Source organism: Solanum stenotomum, chromosome 1, assembly GCF_019186545.1.
Source record: "Solanum stenotomum isolate F172 chromosome 1, ASM1918654v1, whole genome shotgun sequence".
Classification (NCBI taxonomy): domain Eukaryota; kingdom Viridiplantae; phylum Streptophyta; class Magnoliopsida; order Solanales; family Solanaceae; genus Solanum; species Solanum stenotomum.
In genome coordinates, this window is record NC_064282.1 from 85,966,453 (window position 1) to 85,989,271 (window position 22,819).

Here is a 22,819-nt window from a genome sequence, read left to right on the forward strand (position 1 = left end):
TTCGAACTACAATATGTTTTGCGCAAGCACGTGAACATATGATAAAGTATTCCTATTGGACACTCCTTCCTCCAAAGATTGAAAAAGCTTTTGCACATGTTCTTCAACACTTACTTAAGATAAGTGTCAATTATTAAGTAGATATATTAATCACTTTAAGATATGTCACATTCTTAATTATATGCATTAACTTCAAGTAAGTTGTAAAACCTAATGCATATTTGAATTGATGTTGGTGTGTACAAATGATTATGGTACTTTCGCCCTCGTCTTTTACAACACTAATCACCACCACCATTTTATCACTATCATCCACTACAATTATCAATTATACCATCATCATTAATTAACCACTACCCCACTAGCTACAACGCTATAATTATCACCATCAACCAACACCACTACTCCCCGATGACAATAATCATCAACTAGTCATCACATAATATCACTAAATGTCATTTTTAAAATTATTTTGTTTTCATACATAGTGTTACATTAATTAGTACTTGAGATTTATAAATTTAGATTTCTGATAGATAGAATACAATAAACTGAATGAACGGGCCTTATGTCTTTGTATATACTAGCAGTGGCCTTATGTCTTTGTATATACTAGCAGTAGTGAATTTCAGATTATCATTAAGAGGTGTCAATAATTATGAGGCTAATAAAACTAGAATACACAACCTCAAGGAATTTGCACAATTTAATCACTCTACTAAACTTTTAACTTGTGTTTATAAGTGTCAATACTTATATTTATATATGTTAAATTAAAATTTGACATCTATATAAAATATAATTTTTCGACGAAAGAGTGTCGCTTGACACTCCTTACCCAAAGGTGGGTCTGCCGCTGTATACTAGTCATTTAGGAGTTAATATGTAAATAATTATTATTGTATATGATTTTTAGTATTTACAATTAATACTTTTTTTAGAATTATTTACTTGCCTGGAATCTTTGAAGACCTTCACAAGAATCTTCTTAACAAATTCATATGGACCTAAGAATCCTTTCCTAAATATAATTGTCAAAATGGATTTGACCCTTGAGGCCAACCCAATCCACTACTCTGGTAGAATTGAGTTAAAATTATTAAGCTCATTTAAAATTGAGGCTCATTTAATGATATTTAACTAATTAAATATGTATATGAATGTAGATGTAGATAAATATGTTAATTAAGATAATTTATCACAAATTGATTTTAATGCACTTTCTGATGTCTTGTGTTTAATATGCTTGTCCGAGAAGATCAAACCAATATGATGCACTTCAACCATATTATGCATTAAAACCAAATGCTTAAGCCATTTGCAAATTTTATACACCCTCAAATAAACATTTTCAACTTCAAAATAATACATAAATCATTTCATAAGAATAATGAAATTAAAAATAAAATAAATATGGAAAAATATTATTGCATGTATGTCATATGCACTTTTATTATTACGGCCCAACACAACTATCTATGAAATTTCTATACAACGAAATATAATTTATCTCTTGAAATAATCTCCGACTAAAGAAAAGAAGAATGAGCATATTAGCTACCACAGAATAAAAATGGTGCCTCAACATATACCTTAAGAAGAGAGTCACCCTAGCCTAGAGATGGCAATTTTAGCTCATATTTATAAAATCAACCAATTTTATCGATAGTTTAATGAGTTGGATCACTTATATTTCACTCGTATAAATATGAATTTCAATCTACTGTTAACTTATAAAAATATGGATAAAATACAAGTATTCATATTTAACCATGGTGATTATCCAACTCAAATATAATATATTTCTATAAGAAGTAATAAAAATACATATTTTAATTAATTAAAAGCTAAATATGTTGAGTCATTTACAAAAATCCACTTTTAAGGTTCATCTAATACCTTAATTAAGTCATGATTTTCTTACTCCAAGTCATCTTCTATATACTCAATCATAGGCAATATATGAAGACAAATCTTGAAAATCTCTGTTGAAGGGTGTTCTTGAGTGCTCATGAAAAATTTAAAGATATTTCAAGAATTCTTACTTTTAGATAAAGATAACTAAAAAATAGTTGCTGAAATTGAGATCCAAGCTTATAGTTGTTGAAAATAGCAACTCCAATACATCACTAGAAGTCTAGAACTCACCTTAATTAATAGATAAAGATCCAAGCCCAATCTTCATCCTTTTTTCAAGCCCTAACTCAATATTTTTAAAGAAAATAGTTGTTGTCCACAACTTTTTTTTTTAATTTTCTTTGTTGAAATTGAATTGAATAAAGAATTAACAGAAATTGAAAGATCATGATTTCTCTCTACTACTCAAGTAGAATCAGATAGGACTTTAGCTAGAACAATTGTAATTTAATCGGAAACAGAAATACTTCACTTCAACTTAACACAACGAATGTTCGCAGTATTATGGAGAGTGTCACCAGATCATGAAAAGTCTTGCGGCAAGAAAAAAGAAACTTCATAAGGGCTTAGAAAATATATATACACACACAACTATTGTTGCTTTGGTAGCTTGTACTTTGGCTTTACTTGTTGTACTTTTCTATTTTACACATCGCATTAAAATGCTCATAACTCTTCATAGAAATATCTAAATGAAAAATGGTTTAGACCGTTGAAAACTAGATTCGAAGAGTTTTAATATGATATGTAGTGCACTTTGTAACTCTTTATATATCAAGATTAATGTTCATTTTTATTTAAACTTTGTTCTATAGTATAATTTCCAACTTAACTTGGCCCTAAAACTTTCCTTAGAACCCAGGTCAATTATAATATACTCCCTCTGTTTAAAAAGAGTGGTCCGGTTTGACTTGGAACGGAGTTTAAGAAATTAAAGAGGACTTTTGAATTTTGTGGTTCTAAATTAAAGTTATGTCAAATATACAAATTTGCCCTTAATCTTGTGGTCTTAAATATGTCACGTGGAAAACAAAAAGTAAAATGTTACCAAAAAAGGAAAGAAGTCATTCTTTTTTAAACAAACTAAAAAGGAAATGAGGTTATTCTTTAAACAAACTAAAAAGGAAATGAGGTAATTCTTTTTTAAACAGAGGGAGTAGTTGATACACTTATTACCATGTCCACACGATTCCCTTTATATCATTAACCCTCTCTCACATCCAAAGGCCCTTTTACTTGTCAAAATAGGAAGAACAATTTTTTTCATATTATACCTTCGATTTATTAACATTGGGTTAATGTCTTTAAAAAATGCAGTGAGTAAATATATTTGAGATCCTATTAATTAATAGGAATGAAATATAAACTCGTTATATCAATCATTATTTTCTTAGTAAGTGTATCAAATCAAAATTTCACAAAGTAAAAAGGGACGAAGGGAGTATTAGACCGCATAGGCATAATGTGTTATGGCCTAATATAATTTATTGTCATTCGTTTGTGAGGACGTAATATGATAATGTCTCTTTCTTTTTTTTAAAGTTAAATCTGGGCAAAGTCCATTTATTGAAACAAAATAGAGAAAAACATTGGCATGAGCCCAAAAGTGACTCAAGCCCAGATCGAAAACAAGAAACAAACAGTACAGGGGTTGTCGGAATTGTATCCTTCCATAGCATTGAAGGTCTTCCAGTGGAGCTCCAAAATTCGTCACTCTTTGAAGCAAGCATGGCAGATCTACATTAAACTTGAGTGATATTCATTTGGCTGTTTATAGATCTCACGAACACCAAGAATCCAAACTGGCTGAAAACTTCTTCAATTCAACATTGTTGTCATCTTCTTACTTCAAGGTAAGGACCAAATCCCTCTATTGATATCTGAGTCAATCTTAATCAGAAGAAATACACTGATCCATCCTTAACTCGTGCAGGTTGAGCTCCAAGGAACTAATACCATTGCATCGAATTTGTTGTTCATCTTATATTCCTAAGATACTTAGAACAAAAACTTTGAAGAACTTGCTAAAAAACAACAAAGTTTAAAGATCATTTTCAAAACTAGAAAATTAAAACTAGTAGAGAAAATAGAATTAGAAACAGATTAGAAACAATATACGAAATATTTTTCTTAAAGAAGAAAATCGAGCCCACTGAATGTACAGTGTCCCCTTAAGGAAATTATTCCCCTCAGGTACCCGAGGTTAATGCATGGAATATATCCTCCCAGGATAGAATGATCTTACTCACCGGTGTATCGGTACCTAAAACCATGATGTCAGCGAACCACTCAACGGCAGTAAAGTACACTTAAAATACTAGATTTAGTAGTAGTAGTAGAAGTTCAGAAAAATTAGTTCCCCTAAAATGAGAGGAAATCCCTCAATTATAGAAAACAAAGGGTAGTGTGAAAAGATTTTTATTGTGCCTTACCGGAAAGGTCACAAACCTTTGGAAAAGTCACAATCTTTCGGAAAGGTCACAACTTTTCATAAAAGTCACAACTCTTCATAAAAGTCGCAATTCTTCATTTTCCATTCACACATTTTAAAACCCAACAATCCCCTGCATGAATGGGGAATGACTCCAAGACAAAGAAACGGACAAGTATGTGTACTTTACAAGCAAGAATTAATTGCATCTGGATAAGTAGGTTTCCCCTTGGACTTTCTGTATTAAACATATGTCGGATATGCTCGGTCAATCAGTAGATGCGATATCTTTGAACCGTCGAGCTTTAGTGTATACCTAGACAACCATATGTCACACAATTAACCCTTTACCATTTATGGTTCTTACGATTGTGTTCGTTTCAGCCATGAACACCTCCTGGTTTCATGGGTGTATAGAGAATAAGCTTTTGACAAAAAATTCTCTTTGAAGCGGCTTACACTTAACACTCACATAGGTGATTTCTAACTGTGTCATCTCGTAGATACACTATTTGGTCAAATCTATCAAACTTAGCAAATCATTAAAAACTTTAAGATTTATTAACTCATTAACAAGTCTTAATGTTTTAACCTTGTTCCTGAACATTGTCTTCATCATGAGAATGGATTGAGTTGATTGACAATGTCGAACTGTCAGTCACAACTTTAGTTTTTCTCCTTGAATCTAGCTTTTGGGATCTCCAGATAGAGTTCCCACCATGATAACTTGTCCTAAGCCGTAAACCTATTCCCTTAGATGATCTTTCAACTTTCTCTCTAGTTAGGCCTTTTTGTAAGTGGATTCGTCACATTTTCCTTTGACTTTACATAGTCAATTGTGATAATTCCACTAGAGAGTAGTTTTCTAACGGTATCATGTATACGTCTTATATGACGAGACTTTTCGTTATACATCATGCTTCATGCCCTACCTATTGCATCTTGACTATCAAAGTATATGCATACTAATGCCAAAGGTTTGGGCCAAAAAAAATATCTATCAAGAAATTTCAGAGTCTTTCAACTTACTGCTCCTCCACCAAAAGTAAATACATATCCACTCGTGGATTTTACTTCATTTGATCCCGATGATCCAATTTGCATCACTATATCCTTTCAATACTGTAGGATATTTGTATAATGCAAGACATAGTTTTGCGTATATTTTAAATAACCCAAAACTCTTTTCATTGTCATCCAATGAGTTTGATTGAGATTATTCGTGAATGACTCAGTTTATTAATAGCACATGCTATAACTGATCGCGTACACTTTCTGATATACATCATACTTCTCAATACTCTAGCATAATTCAATTGTGAGTCATTTTCACCTTCATTCTTTTGAAGTGCAAAGCTCACATTATTGGAGTTTTGACAATATTAAAATTCCAAATATTTGAACTAGTCAAGTACCTTTTTCAATGTAATGAGGCCGTGACAATGCTAAACATTTTGGAGTTCTAAGGATTCTTATACATAAGATCACTCAGCAACTCCACGATCTTTCATATCAAAGTTGCTTTCTAGCATAAGTTTAGTAGCATTTATGTCATTAGTGTCTCTACTGATGATCAACATATCACCAATATACAAACAAACATTGACCTTATGATTTTAATGTAAACACATTTATCACTTCCATCATTCTTAAATCCATTTACCAACATTGTTTGGTCAAATTTCATATGTCATTGTTTGGGTGCATGTTTTAGTCCATAAAGTGACTTAACAAGTTTGCACACTTTCTTTTCTTTACCAGGAACCACAAAACCCTCGGACTGTTCCATGTAAATTTCTTCCTTCAATTCTCTATTTATGAAAATTGTTTTCACATTCATTTGATGAATTTGGAGGTCATATACCGCAGCTTATGCAATTAACATCCGAATGAATGTAATTCTAGTTACTGGCGAGTATGTGTCGACAAAATCAAAACCTTATTTTTGTCTACAACCTTTGACAAAAAGTCTTGCTTTGTATTTGTCAATAGTTTCATCGACTTTCATTTTCCTTTTGAAGATTCACTTTGAACCCAAAGGTTTATTTTCTGGAAGAAAATCAATTAACTTCCAATATGGTTGCTCAAGATTGAATCAATCTCACTAGTGACACCATCTTTCCAAAGAATGAGTCTACAGAAGACACAATAAATGTTACAAAATCATGTTCGAAGGAAGTAGATGTCCTTTGACATTTACTACGCCTCTGAATCTCTTTATTAAGAACATTCTCATTTTTTCTTTCCAAGGTCTTTTAGACCCTTCACTAGACTACTCAAGTCTAATTTTACAGTAAGTCCTATTTTAATCCTTTTAGGAATAGGAACTTGGACTTTGGCTAGACACCCCCACACTTTGAAATAATTCAACTTGAATTTCCTTTCTTTCCATTTCTCATATGGAATAGATTGTGTCTTGAACAAACAAAATTGCTTTCTTTTTTAAACGACAACTTTTTTTTCCTTTTGCAATAAGGATAGTTTCTCCACACAAGTTTTGTGGTAAACCTGAACTTATAAGTAATGTAGCCATCATTTCCTCCAAAGTTTGATCCATTTTTCATTCTGCAATTTCATTAGATTGAGGTGAATAGGGCAGTAGTGTAGCAACCCTAAAAATAGATGGGTGAAACTAGAGCATAACGTATGAATTTTTAAAGTTTAAGCATAAATTGGAGTTATGAAATTTTCCAAAAAAAAAAATTGGACTTTGCCTTAGTTTTATTTGGTAGGTCCATGTAGACAAGGGGCGTTTTCGTAAATATTAATTTTAGTTAAATTAAGAAGTGGGTATATTTTATTTTATTTTTAATAACTATATATGGTATTAAAACTTCTAAAAAGGTATTGTTCTAATTCATCTTTTTTAAAAAAAGGGTTCTCTCTAGAAATCAGTGAAGGTCAAGGTCAAGTTGGAGCTAGGGTTGCAGATTTCGAGTTCTTTCTTCTTCAATTTTCGTGGGTTTTCAACTTAGAGGTATGGTGACCCTTGATCCTTGATCAATCTTTCTTTCAAGGAGTCCAATCAAAAGAGTTTCAAAAAAAACGTTTCAAAGAACAAAAATCTCAAATTCTAATCTAAGCATGGGTTCATTGGCAAAACGTTTTCTAAGCCATTATATTGATGAATTAATGTTTGAGTAATGTTTTAAGATGATTTCATATGGAATTCCTTGAAGAACCCATGATTTCCCTAAACTCCTAAATTTGCTTATGAAGTGGGTCTTTTTCTATAAATTCAAAGTTGATGGAATTAGGTGTAAAGTGAATTGTATTGATATCTCTTGGGTTGTTTAATTTTTATTCATGATTAATTGTTAATAAGGGTGGTAAGCCTTATGGGTGAAATATTGGTGATTGTTTGGATTTTGGTGATTTTGGCTATGGCTTTGGATTATGGTAAGAAAGCTTGAACTCTCTTTATTAAATTGATTGTTGTTGGTAGGTTGAATCCACCTTTGGTGGAAGTGTTATATCTTATTCTTGTGTGGTATTATTGTGAATTGTAGCCATGAAGGCATTGGTGAAATTGTTGTATAATATTGAAATATCGTATTATTGTAAATTAAGGCCATGAAGGGCATTATACGAGTGCTATTATAGTGTTGTATTATTATACACATATGAAGCTATATGTAAAGTTTGTGTGAAGCTATAATGTGAAGATGTTCTAATGGTATTAATGTGATATTGTATAAAGTATTAGTATGCTAATGAGAAAGCATGTTTCTCTTGAAATGATGATATGTGGTGATGATGGACTATGATGAGTCTTTGTAAGATGATGTTGTAGCTCATATGCTAGACTTGAGTATCTTGTCTTGTGCCGTGAAAGCTTGATTTTATATATGAATGTTTGGTTGGGCTATGACTTAGTAATGGAGCTCTTTCTATAAATGCTAAAAGAGGAATTCTAGGCCAAGACTTGAATTGATAGACTTAAGCATAGTGCCTTTTCATGAGTCTAGTTTTCCTAAGTAAATGTATAACCTTGAAGGATGGGCCTTAGGGTGATGTTCCCTTCTTGAGTGAAATGATAGACTTAGAGATGGATGGAGCCGGAATGACATGAGAATCCTTATCTAAGAAAGTCAAATGAGCTATCCCTATGAACCTAGATTGGCTATGACTAAGAAATGGGGCCTTCTTGGGAAGAGGTACTATGAGTTGGTTGGAATAGAAAAGGAACCCTCTCTAGTACATATGTGATTGAATACTCTATGGAAACTAAGGCTAAGTACCGAGTGGATGTGGTTAGGATGGTGGCCTAGTTGAGCATGAGATTAGGCACAATGAACATCTTTGGACATCTCTTAAACCATGTGCCAACATGGGTTGCTTTTAGTTCTACCCTTGGCAAGTAGAACAACCTCCACGGAGTAGGATAGACTCCGAATTCCATACCTTGCTAGTGTGGTCTATGTCGGTTAAGGCCTATTTCCATCATATGGGATGTGCACTCTAGTATTGGATAGGTTATACAACATGTAGGTAGTAGTATGGGATGCTATCTACACATGGCACGAGTAGGCTTAAAAGATGCTAAAGTGAGTTCCCTAAGCCTTAGGGCTATTATGTGATTGTCCCCTATATGCTTGTGTGTCTCTTAAATGATTTTATAAAGAATGTTGACTTAGTATGTTATAATGTAATGAAAAAAAAAATCCTTGTCTATGGTAACTCTTAGGAACACTTAGGTGTATATGAAGAGGTTGTATGGGCGGTCACTTCATTATTCACTTAAGTGTGGCTTAGGGTGACTTGAGAAAGAGACTTAGATGGTAAGGAAGGAATTACTTTGCTATCTTGTTTAAGTATTATACGCTTGTGTTAATTGAGCTGTAAGTGATGTGAATATGGTCTTATTTGTGAATGGTGGCTTGAAATGTGGGTTTATGCTTGTGGTTGTAAAGGTTTGTTAAAGAAGGTCTTAAAAGCATTTTATTCCTTGTAAATGTCTGTGGTGCACGTTTTCTTGCATGGTCATCATACTTAGTACTTAATTGTGCTAATTCCATATTTCTCTATTTTCTACAAGTGTAGGTTCCGGAAAGTGAGCGGGTTCTATAGTAAGCTTGGAACTTGAAGTTCTTCCAAGATCTTGTGGTATGTCCTCATATGTCGAGGACAAGACTTTTCTATTCTAGTTTTATGATAAGGTTCTTGTAATAGACTTCTTTTGATTGTAAAGGGCCGTGTCCCTAGCATGTTTTCACGTTTATGTCTAAGATGGCTAAGAGACTTAGTATTCCGCTTGTGTACTTTTGAATGATGTTTTTAAAAGTGACCTTTGAGTCTTATGGGATTTTATTTAAAGAGTTTTAATTCCACACTATTTTACATATCTAATGTGATGAATGCTAAGGGCTTGTATGAGACCTCGGAGAGGTCGAATACGTATGTTACGACTTGGGATGCTCTCGGATCGTGACAAGTAGTTTGATGGATAAATTCACTTTCCAAACATATTTCTGCAAGGAGATTTATATTTTCCATCATATCACTTCTTATATTTTTCCCAACTGATTTTCAACTTCAATATTATATTGTCTAGACATTTCTATTGTTTCATCCTTATCATTCAGCAAATAGACATAGTCGTTTCTAATGTAATTGTCAATGAAAGTAATGAGATACATTTTCCCACCACGAGATGGTGTTGACTTCATATCACAAATGTCAGTGTAAATCAACTCTAAGGGATTAGAATACCTTTCAACAGATTTTATAAGAATGCTCAGCATACTTAGATTCCACACAACTTGACATTTTTATTTATTACACTCAAAGTTAGACAAAACTTCTAAGTTGATCAGTTTTCCTTATAAGGTTTTGTAATTAACATGCCTTAAGTGTTTATGTCACAAACAGTTTGACTCAAACAAGTAAGAACAAATAAAAATATTGAGTTTGAAAAGCTCTCCGCGAGGTAGTTTTTTCTCACAAATATTTTGTTCCTCTTTCTTACAATTTTGTGTGATACAAACACTGTTTAGAGTCATCACCTTGTCAAATGTACTTTTCAGAAGGACCTTTCCATAACTTTCAATTTGATTGTTATAGAAGAGTTTTGGGCTAAATTCATCCCTTAACTATGACTAAAGCTTAGGTTACATCCTTGTACTATAATAGTTAACAAGAAACATCCTTTTAGTATTTAAATATAACAAAAGTTAGTCTTCTGTCTATTTGAGTTGAAAAAACTAACATTGCTTTTTCAAAAAGTGATTTTCTCTCTCCCATATCCCTATTTTGCCCCTCTCAAATCTGTCCCATCATCTGTCTTCAAGTTCAATAAAAAGCATTTGGTATAGTCTAATCGTTTTTTCCTTTTCACATCTTCAGCACTTTAAACTACCAAATAACCACTAAACAAGCAAAAAAGAAAAAAGCAATAAAATAGTAAAAAAAAAAAAAACATAAACCTACAAAATTGCAGAAAAACAACAAAAAAAACTGGTAAACTAGCAGCAAAACAGCAAAAAAATGCCCAAAAGAGTAGAAAACTGAAAAGAAGAAAAAAAAACTCATGATTTTAGTAAAACAAAAAGTTAATGTAACAACAAAGACACCACAAAATAAGCAAAAAACAGCAAAGTCTAGTGTCATTAAATCATCATAAAGCTAAAACATTTTTCATTAGTTCCATGCACAAGAACATAACAAATGAACAACAAAAACTAGTCACATATCATTAGTTTGATACATCAAATATCCAAAAAAAAGATCCAAAACTAAAAATGTATTTTCTTCAATGTTGCAACTTCATAGAGAAAATGGAAAGCTTTGACGTTGTTGGCTGGCTTGAGATGTACCTCTTCTAACCTAAAATAAGAAATTAAAATATTAAATATGAATAGTTATACAAGTAAGCTACAATAAAAATAACTTAAATATGAATATTTAAATATTCTTACAGGTAGCTTTTCAACATTTTGGCAACTCGATGCTTCCTCGACCATGATGGAGTCCAAACTACAAAGGTAGTCCGACGGATGAATTTCAATGTCATCTGAGGAGAAACTGCAAGTTCTACTGTTGTGGCCAGGTTTACCACATTTTCTACAATCAACTGATTTTTGTTTCCGTTTTAACTTCATCCTGCTAGCCCCTGGCTCATCATCTTCTTTCCTTCTTAATTTTTGTTTCTTTCCTTTCTTCTTATTATTCAAGTAAGACGGTGGAAATGGTGGAGGATTCAGTGACTTAGGCCATAAATCAGGGCCATTCATGGGCAATATTGAAGCTTCATAAATTTTTCGATATGTATCAACCTTGTAGCAATCATCAACATAGTTTAAAACCTCATCATTTTTCAACCAAATCGAGGATATAGCATGTTTACAAGGAACTCCTGATAATTCCCATTGCCTACAACTACAGGTTCTGTTATATAAGTCAACAGCCCAATTATCACCTTCGACCGGCCCAATTACCTCATAGTTCCACATGTTCGACCTTTGGGGAATATAATTAGCAGCTTTCTTCATAGTTTTGGCCAACTTCTTCTTAATAGTAGGACAAATATCATTCAAGTTCCATTTTTCAGCTTTCTCCCTATTAGAATTAATTCTTGTCATGAGTAAGTGCCTAATGGTCTCTAGAAGTTTAACAATTGGTTTATCTCTTGCATCAAGAATAAACTTATTAAAAACCTCACATTGGTTGTTCAAAAGAATGTCACATTTAGGAAGAGGCGAGAAATGTGATCTTGACCATTCACTAGGCACTTTAGCAGAAAGCCATGCATAAGCATCTTTATCTAATTCAAACAAATCAGTCATACAAGCATCAAACCTGTCAATAGTAGTTGCTGAAGCTGCCTTCCAAAGAGCATTTTTTAAAGCCATTCCAGAATGTCCAGCTCTCTTGAAATTGCTATGCAAATGTCGCACACAAAATCTATGAGAAACACCAGGCAACACTAAATCAAAAGCTTCAATGAGCCCTTTTTGCTTATCTGACATAAAAGTCCACAAGTATTGCTCTTCAATCTCAAGATCATTCATCAAGTAGGTTAAGAACCATTGCCATATTTCCTTATTTTCTTTCTCAACTATTGCATAAGCTATTGGAAAGATGTTATTATTTCCATCCAAAGTAACAGCTGATAGCAATTGTGCCCCATACATAGTATTCTTCAGCCAACATCCATCGACCCCAATAATCTTTCGACAACCAGCCTTAAATCCTGCTTTACAAGCTGCAAAACAAATATAAAACCTCTGAAATCTCATTGGCTTATTCAGAATCTCATTTGGAGTTAGTTTCATGAAAACAGAAGTTCCAGGATTGGTTCGAACAATTTCATTGCAATAATTCCATAATATACCAAACTGATCATTTATATCTCCATCGATCATTGCAATAGCTTTTTCCTTTGCCCTTCTTGCTTGATGCATACTCACATGCAACTTTAATTCCCTACTCAATGTATCTCTGAATTCTGATGTTCTCCAGTTCTTATTTGATTTAACTCTATCAACATACTTCCTTGCAATCCAACTAGAATTGATGGTTTTGTTGTTATAGTTCCACCCAAAACAAGTATGCTCGGAAACAAACGTCTTGATTTGAAAAGTAGATATATCCCTTTGCATTAGTGATCCCAATATCCTCCACTTACAAGCATTAGTTCTGCATTTGGCCCTAGCTCTTTCTCTGTCATCTTTGGTCCACCGAATTGACTTTCCTATTTTGGCTTGATTTGCAACCACGGCTTCCTTGAATTCCTTTTTGTTATCAAATACCATTCCCAGCTCTAATTCAGGATTAAAGGCACTTATTTTTGGGTTATGCTTTGGAAAGTTACAATCTTCAAATTCAGAATCGCAATCACTATTCAAACTCTTTGTATCATCAAAATCTACACAATCTGAGTCACCCTCCTCATTCTGCATCTTTCTATGCATCTCTTCACTTACATAATTTTGATTTCCATCATTTTTCTTCTTTTTCACAGTTATATTAATCCCAAAAGATTCAACAGAAGGATCAACATTTTTCAAAAATAACAAATCATCCTCCTCCAAAGAATAGTCAGAATCATTAAAATCTTCATCGTCAAATTCATCACTGTGTGCCTCTGTGTCATTTGCCAGCAAAGAATTCTTTTTCATCTCATTTCCACATTGATTATCATCATGATAAAAATTCAAATGTTCAAAATATATCTCAACTACTCTGTCCTTTGGAATGCAAGTAACAACTTTAGCGGCTTCCATATTACTCCCAACTAATCGAACCATATAAGAGTTCAAACCATACTTGTGCCAAAATACCACAGATTCCTTGTCATAACCACATTGTTCCGCCATATTCTTAAAATATATTAGATTAATCATTGTACTGTCGACATAGTCAAAATATTCGATTTTTCCACCTATGTAGCCTCTTGTCGAACTACGCACAAATGATCCACCATGATGTACTTTAATTGTGAAAAACAATGACTCATTCATAGAATCTGCACATATAATACAAATCTGAATACATAAAGCCAACAAAGAACTACAAGCTCATTATAATGAATATCCAGAAAACAAAACCTTATATATCAAATAAAAAACTTAATATAGCTTTTCAAAATCAATAATACTTATAAATCAATGTGAAAGGCATTGCAAATGATATTAAAAAATGCTTAAAATGTCTTGAATATTGATAATACCATAGTTGGGTGTGGACGATCGACCACGTAAACTTCGAATCGACATTGTTTCAGTTTGTTGTTATGCTGCAACCCGCAATATCTAGTGTTTTTAAGAATGAAGATGTTTTAGTTTGAGAAATAGAAAATTGCAAATATTTTTCGAATCAGAAAAACTAGAAATTTTCAATGATTTTTACTCCTTTACCTTGTTTGTGTTTCGATCTCTGCCCTGTTTTCAACTCTACTTGAAGAGAAAAATTTGTTCTTGATCTTGATTATTTTGTCAAGTTCAGAAAATATTGAGTTTCCTTCTTGGTTTTGGTGAATATGGAAGACATACGATGGGACATATTTGAGAGGGGCAAAATAGGGATATGGGAGAGAGAAAATCACTTTTTGAAAAAGCAATGTTATTTTTTTAACTCAAATAGACAGAAGACTGACTTTTGTTACATTTTAAATACTAAAAGGACGTTTCTTGTTAACTATTATAGTACAAGGATGTAACCTAAGCCTTAGTCATAGTTAAGGGATGAATTTAGCCCAAAACTCGTTATAGAACTACCCATGAACAAAGTTTCATCGGGTCCAATAAAGGCAATATAGTCCAAAATGCTTCTTTTACAAAACATGACTATTCACCAATACAAATAGTTATATTTAATAGACATATATTTTCATTAAAAATCACAACATTTTAAGTGACATTTTTTTCATAAAAGAACTCAATCATTTTGAACTAGTGTACATATAATTTGGTAGTTTCATACTAGTCATACCATATACTAGTAAACGAGAAACTCAACGACCACAATATCAAATATACTCCAAGAATTTTGTGGGTCTAACATAATACAAAAGCATCATCGAATTTCATATCTTGTGCTCCAAATTTAAATTAGACACTAAGTCTAATTTTATCTTTGTCATAAGCAAAGAACCCCCCCACATTTTAAATATGATCTCAAAAATATTTTTCAAGTATTTGAAAATAGTTTTTTCACATATTTTTTTTTTCTCATGCTATCAAAGTGTCATTGGCAACATGAAACCACTTTTGAAAATATTATTCTACAAAAGAATTATAGTGCTTCAATTCCATTTGACAATTTTTACACAATGTCAAAATTCATTCCATAGAGGCACAAAATCACAAACTCTAAGTCACTGGTATTTTTCCTCTATCACAAATAGGCATACCACTTAGTATTTAAAATACTAACAATAAAGACAATTTTTTGTACAATTTGTTTCTATATAACAGTGAAATTTATAGAAAATCAAAAGTACAACATTGAATTATTATGTGAAGTTTTCATATTCTTCAAACCAATTGCATGGTCTAATTTATCCAGAGTAGAAAACTACTAAAGTTTTTAGTCTACAAAAATCATACACAATCAAATTTCACATGGAGTACAAAACTACAAAAGTTTTTTTTCAGTCTCCAAACAAAATTGAACATATTCATAGATTATCACTACATATGCTTTTCTTTTCAAATAGTCTTCCAACTATAACATTTTGACATACTATTTTATCAAACAAAAATGTGCATCTCTCATTCTGCAAACTAAAGAATTTTAAAGGCAACACTTTTTGCCAAGGAAAATTCATTCAAAAAACCAGATGGTTTGCAGATCTTCTTCCAAAGACATACATGATAAATATCAAAACTGTTAACTTTTAGAAACTATTTTCCTCCTTAGATAAATAATAAGAAGGTTACCTGGTGTAATCTTTAACCGAAATACCACTAATTCTTCTAGTGCATCCTCACTTCGACCTTGCTAAACAAAGCACCGAATTTTGGAGATGTAATGCATTAATCTTCTACTTCCATGATTTGTTTCTCTCAATCAGTAGAATACAAGAAATACCAACAGTATAATAATTTCCTTAAGATTGTTGTTCATCTTGTATTCCTAAGATACTTAGAACAAAAACTTTAAAGAACTTGATAAGAAACAACAAAGTTTAAAGAGCATTTTCAAAACTAGAAAATTAAAACTAGTAGAGAAAATAGAATTAGAAACAGATTTGAAACAATATACGAAATATTTTTCTTAAAGAAGAAAATCGAGTCCACTGAATGCACAGTGTCCCATTAAGGAAATTATTCCCCTCAAGTACCCGAGGTTAATGGAATATATCCTCCCACGATATAACGATCTTACTCACCGGTGTATCGGTACCTAAAACTACGGTGTCAGCGAACCACTCAACGGCAGTAAAGTACACTTAGAATACTAGATTTATGTAACAACCTGTTTGGTCGTTTTGAGTACTAGAGCTTTTGATTTCATAAAATACTTTTCGATAGATTCTAAATAGGTATTTTGGACTATTTGTAACTACAATATGGAATTAGTGGGGTTGTTTTAATAATGAATTTAGTTGGTGGTTAAAGAAGATAACATTAAAATTAGTAAGATTTAATATTTATTAGTTCATAATTAGTTACCCTAGATAATTAAAAACACTAACGAGAGAAATACTACATGCGGCGTCAACCAGAAGCAACTGCCATCCAGGTAATGCTTCAACTCTTCGATTTCCTTAAGTAATATGTAATGGGTTTATATTAATTGAGTGGAAATCCTTGGGATGCATTAATTATCCATTTGTCTTATCTATTGAATATGTTGTTTGTCCAATTTTAGTGAGGGAATGTTAGGCGATAATTTATGATGATTATTATAGTATTGTAATTAGATGAGACATTGGAAAGAACGAGTGTGCTAGTGTTAGGGTGAAGTGTAGTTATCAATAGTAGGAGTGATAATTATTGTTTTATAATTAAGGTTTGGATGGGAATTTAGAATGGATAGTAGCGGCAGGATTGTTGGAGACAAACTTTTATGAGTAATTATTGGCAAATGTGTGCCATTTGATAATCCAACATTTAAGAATGAGGTTATAGTGCATTATCATAAATAAGTTAGTTTGCATTTTATGTTTTAGGGTGATATTCACAATCAGTAGCTTAGCTTTAATGTTCGTTATTACGACATAATTGAAATGATGATATATGGGTTTAAGTAAGTAAACTATATTATATTGATATCATTAGATTTATGATATTTAAAAGAATTGAGAATTAACTCTAGACTAGGCATATAGTGATATGAGGATCGATAGAATTGTTTACTTACGAATAATGTACAATTGATAGATCGAGAAACATTCGGAGGCATTACAGAAAGGGAAGGAATTGGAAGATTAGCTCTCTTGACTTCGGTTCTTCGGTGGAGGTAGGTTATGGTTTATTCTATTTGATAGATAAACTCTTAATAGCGATTGATATGCATTGAATGATATTNATCAAAGTGTCATTGGCAACATGAAACCATTTTTAAAAATATTATTCTACAAAAGAATTATAGTGCTTCAATTCCATTTGACAATTCTTACACAATGTCAACGTTCATTCCATAGAGGCACAAAATCACAAACTCTAAGTCGCTGATATTTTTCCTCTATCACAAATAGACATACTACTTAGTATTTAAAATACTAACAATAAAGAAAAAAAAATTGTACAATTTGTTTCTATATAACAATGAAGTTTATAGAAAATCAAAAATACAACATTGACTTATTATGTGAAGTTTTCATATTCTTCAAACCAATTGCATGGTCTAATTTATCCAGAGTAGAAAACTACAAAAGTTTTTAGTCTACAAAATTCATACACAATTAAATTTCACATGGAGTACAAAACTACAAAAAAAAAATTCAGTCTCTAAACAAAATTGAACATGTTCATAGATTATCACATAGATATGTTTTTCTTTTCATATAGCCTTCAAACTATAACATTTTGACATACTATTTTATCAAACAAAAATGTGCATCTCTCATTATGTAAACTAAAGAATTTTAAAGGCAGCACTTTTTGCCAAGGAAAATTTATTCAAAAAACCATATGGTTTGCAGATCTTTTTCCAAAGACATACATGATAAATATCAAAACTGTTAAAACATTAGAAACTATTTTCCTCCTTAGATAAATAATAAGAAGGTTACCTGGTGTAATCTTTAACCGAAATACCACCAATTCTTCTAGTACATTCTCACTTTGACCTTGCTAAACAAAGCACTGAATTCTGAAGAAGTAATGCATTAATCTTCTACTTCCATGATCTGTTTCTCTCAATCAGTAGAATACAAGAAATACCAACAGTATAATAATTTCCTTAAGATTGTTGTTCATCTTGTATTCCTAAGATACTTAGAACAAAAACTTTGAAGAACTTGATAAAGAAAAAACAAAGTTTAAAGAGCATTTTCAAAACTAAAAAATTAAAACTAGTAGAGAAAATAGAATTAGAAACAGATTAGAAACAATATACGAAATATTTTTCTTAAAGAAGAAAATCAAGACCATTGAATGCACAGTGTCCCCTTAAGGAAATTATTCTCCTCAAGTACACGAGGTTAATGGAATATATCCTCCCAGGATATAACGATCTTACTCACCGGTGTATCGGTACCTAAAACTACGGTGTCAGCGAACCACTCAACGACAGTAAAGTACACTTAGAATACTAGATTTAGTAGTAGTAGAAGAAGTCCAGAAAAATTAGTTCCCCTAAAATGAGAGGAAATCCCTCAATTTATTGAAAACAAAGGGTAGTGTGAAAAGGTTTTTATTGTGTCTTACCGGAAAGGTCACAAACTTTTGGAAAAGTCACAATCTTTCTGAAAGGTCACAACCTTTCATAAAAGTCATAATTTTTCATAAAAGTCACAACTTTTCATAAAAGTCGCAATTCTTCATTTTCCATTCACACATTTTAAAACCCAACATAATTTAAGTCTATCCCGGGTATTTTCCAATCTCGGTCGATAAGCGTTTGAACTTCTGTATATTGCACTTTCCTGAGATTGATCATTCCATTTTCTATCATGTAACCCTTTTGTGGATTAGTTGTTGTTCTGTTCATATGAATCATTTAACTTGATTCATGATTTATGTTTTGATGTTTCTTTGTTCTGAGCTTTGGTCTGCCTTCCTTGTCGTCTTGAAATATTGTTCTCGCTTGAATTGGTAACTCTTCATCGGAGGAAAATTGAACTGTTGTACCTGCAAAACCATATGTCATCCCTTTCTATAAATGGATGTTCCATAATACTTGTCATTATATAAAATTTATGCATATATTACTATATTTTACCTATTATACTCTTGATAGAATAGTTAGTTAATCTTGTCATTTATTAATAAAGTTGATTTAACAAAACATTAAATAAGAGTAGAAGGGTAAAGTTACATCATTTGTTAATACAAGTGCAAAGTAAAAAAGTGACATATAAAATAGAACAGAAAAAGTATTATCTTGATAAAAATAAATCGACCTAGAAGTAAGAGTCATTTTAGAAATTCAAGACAATAATGCTTGATTTGTTATGTTTTTTCGTGTCAACTTTTTCAGGTTGGGCGANAGTTCAAAGTAAAAAAGTGACATATAAAATGAAACGGAAAAAGTATTATCTTGATAAAAATAAATCGACCTAGAAGTAAGAGTCATTTTAGAAATTCTAAGACAATAATGCTTGATTTGTTATGTTTTTTCGTGCAACTTTTTCAGGTTGGGCGATGGGTTCCGAAAGATTTCTACTTGTTTGGTCAATTTGACAAGAAGATTAAATTGATACCCGGAAAATCAAGACACTGTTGTGACATTTTATGTATGCATAAAATTTATCATATTAATGTAATTATAATGAGATTGATTTTGAATTTCTAGGGAATGTGACTGGCAAAACTATTACCGTTTAAACAAATATTTACGTTGGTGGATAAATCAACTTGTGGTTTGATCCAACACAAGATATTCTATGAAACCTTAACCAAATTGTGTAAGCCTTCTATTTTGCATCCTTATTAGCATTAAAACTATCATAATGACACCATAACGCTTTTATAAGATTTAAGTTTGATTATGTTCAAAAAGATTGTCAATTATAATAAAACTAGGGAATTTGGCCGTGCTTCGCGCAGTTAAGAAATATATATGTAAATTTATTTTAAAAATAATTATGATACAAGAAATAAAAAATCAATTATAGAAATAAGAAATATGATAAAATCACAATACAAATATTTTTGTAGAATTAGAGCTTGAGTGAATTACATTTTTATTATCAAATATTTTTCAAAATTAAAAGACTAATTTATTAAGAAAAAAATCATATATTATGATATTAATACATAAAATTCGGATAAACATATTTAAGGACTTGATATTTTTGTCAAATCATAAATTTAGTATCCGATGAATCTTCCTTTAATTCGAAAAAATAAATGATGAAACTAAAAATAGGAGGAAAAAGAGATAAATATTTCTATTTCATTTCTTCTTTGATATTTGATCCTTTCTTTGTCCTTGTTTTTTCTCTTATTCATCATCGTCTAACTAATTATTTTTCTCTATTTTTTATTATCATCTAAATAAATCGCTATTGCTAATTTTTCGTATATATCCTATATTATTCTGGTAATTCTTTAGAAGTAGAGAAATGGACAAATTTAAATGGTTCTTCACCATAAGAAATACCTAAGAATTGTGCATTTCAATACCTAATATGCATTTTTTGAGCCATGAGTAATAAAAGTAAGTAAAAAGAGAAAAATAACAACACAATTTTGTCAAGTCCTTAATCACAAAAATAAAGATGATAAAAAAATCAGATAATCAATGCAATTATTTTTTAGCTTTTATCAGGCACCCCTTCTATCCATATCCAAGAGCCTTTTCATGGAGTCAAACTAAAGTATAAATTTGATACTACAACAATAATATAGTATATCACTATTTTAAATATGGAATAAAAATAAGTATAACTTACACAAATCCCATATTGTAAAGTGTAATTATATCCCTACTTTTTTCTANTTTTTCTCTATTTTTTATTATCATCTAAATAAACCTCTATTGCTAATTTTTTGTATATATTCTATATTATTCTGGTAATTCTTTAGAAGTAGAGAAATGGACAAATTTAAATGGTTCTTCACCATAAGAAATACCTAAGAATTGCGTATTTCAATACTTAATATGCATTTTTTGAGCCATGAGTAATAAAAGTAAGTAAAAAGAGAAAAATAACAACACAATTTTGTCAAGTCCTTAATCACAAAAATAAAGATGATAAAAAAATCAGATAATCAATGCAATTATTTTTTAGCTTTTATCAGGCACCCCTTCTATCCATATCCAAGAGTCTTTTCATGGAGTCAAACTAAAGTATAAATCTGATACTACAACAATAATATAGAATATCACTATTTTAAATATGGAATAAAAAAAATTATAACTTACACAAATCCCATATTGTCAAGTGTAAATTACATTATAACCCTATTTTTTTTTCTAATTACAATAATCCCTTAAAATTTGTACCTTCCGGATACATAAATCACCATCTAGATACATTAATTCACCATCTGGATACATTAATTCACCATCTGAGAAAAATATTTCTGTTGCACTAAAAAATGAATAAAATCTAAAAATTAATTAAATCCCATTAATTACGCTTATGTTTCTTCTTACTCTCAATCATACAGAGGCAAATCCTAATAGAACGAAGAAATTCAAAATTTCAAATTGCTCCCCCCGTTCAACGAAGAAACCTTTCAAATTTGTTTCAAAAACTTTTGTCGAAATTTTGGGTAAGCGAGGTGAGTTATGAAGGATACAAAAGTGATGAAATTGTTGTTGGACAAACGATATCCTTTTGAATCTTCAAGTTCATCGAAGATCCTTTCAATTTTGATTCAAGATTATCAAAAAATTTGAGATTCAAGATTCTTTCTTCGCTCCCAGTTCAGTGAAGATCCTTTCAATTTTGATTCAAAATTGTTGAAAATTTTGAGATTCAAAATTCTTCTCCTAGTTTATTGAAGATCCTTTCAATTTTGATTCAAAATTGTTGAAAAAATTGAGAAGATACATCATGAATATCTTTGTTACGTAGCATTTTAATATTTATGTATCTTGTTTAAATTGATAAGTATTATATTTATACTAGATACATTAAATAAATAATTGTTGCCCATAAGATGTTAGATTTGAGATCGATACATTACTGTGTGGTAGTTGCTATGTAATTGATACATTTAGTATAAATTCGAATTTACGTATCATATCTAAAAAATTAGTGCATGATACATTACTATTTATGTATCTCGTTTAATTGATAAGTATTGTATTTATACTAGATATAGTAAATAAGTAATTTTTGCCCATAAGATGTTAGATTTGAGATCGATACATTATCGTGTGGTAATTGCTATGTAATGGTAATTGCTATGTAATTGATACATTTAGTATAAATTCGAATTTACGTATCATATTTAAAAAAAAATTAGTGCATGGTACATTACTATCTATGTATCTCGTTTAAATTGATAAGTATTGTATTGTTTGCCTTGAAAGATACGTATAACTTACATAATGTATCATTTTGTAGTTGATAATAATGTATCTGATACAATAAGGTTATGAAAGAAGGATGTACGTAAGCTGAAATAAAGTGTATCTAAAATGTATCACAATAAATAAGAATTAAGTTATCAATTAGATACATGAACAAACACGATCCATTAAAGAAATTTGTTTATGAAAAACACCAGAATAAAGAGAAAAATATTAGACTGTATGAAATTTTGGTAAAATTGACACTAATATTATTATGAGATAATGAGAAGATTAAATAATAGTAATACAAGAATCCTAATCAATTTCAATGAATGATTAGTTGTTAGAGTCCATAACCAACTCAAATTATGAAAAATTTACAAGTATTAT

At 31.0% G+C, this 22,819-nt stretch overlaps 1 long non-coding RNA gene across 1 annotated transcript in view; it reads left to right on the plus strand.

Annotated features, from left to right (window-relative positions):
* LOC125864666 (uncharacterized) overlaps positions 1–22,819 on the plus strand; it is a 173,168-nt gene that overhangs the window by 95,798 nt on the left and 54,551 nt on the right. The gene's annotated exons all lie outside the window — the stretch shown is intronic.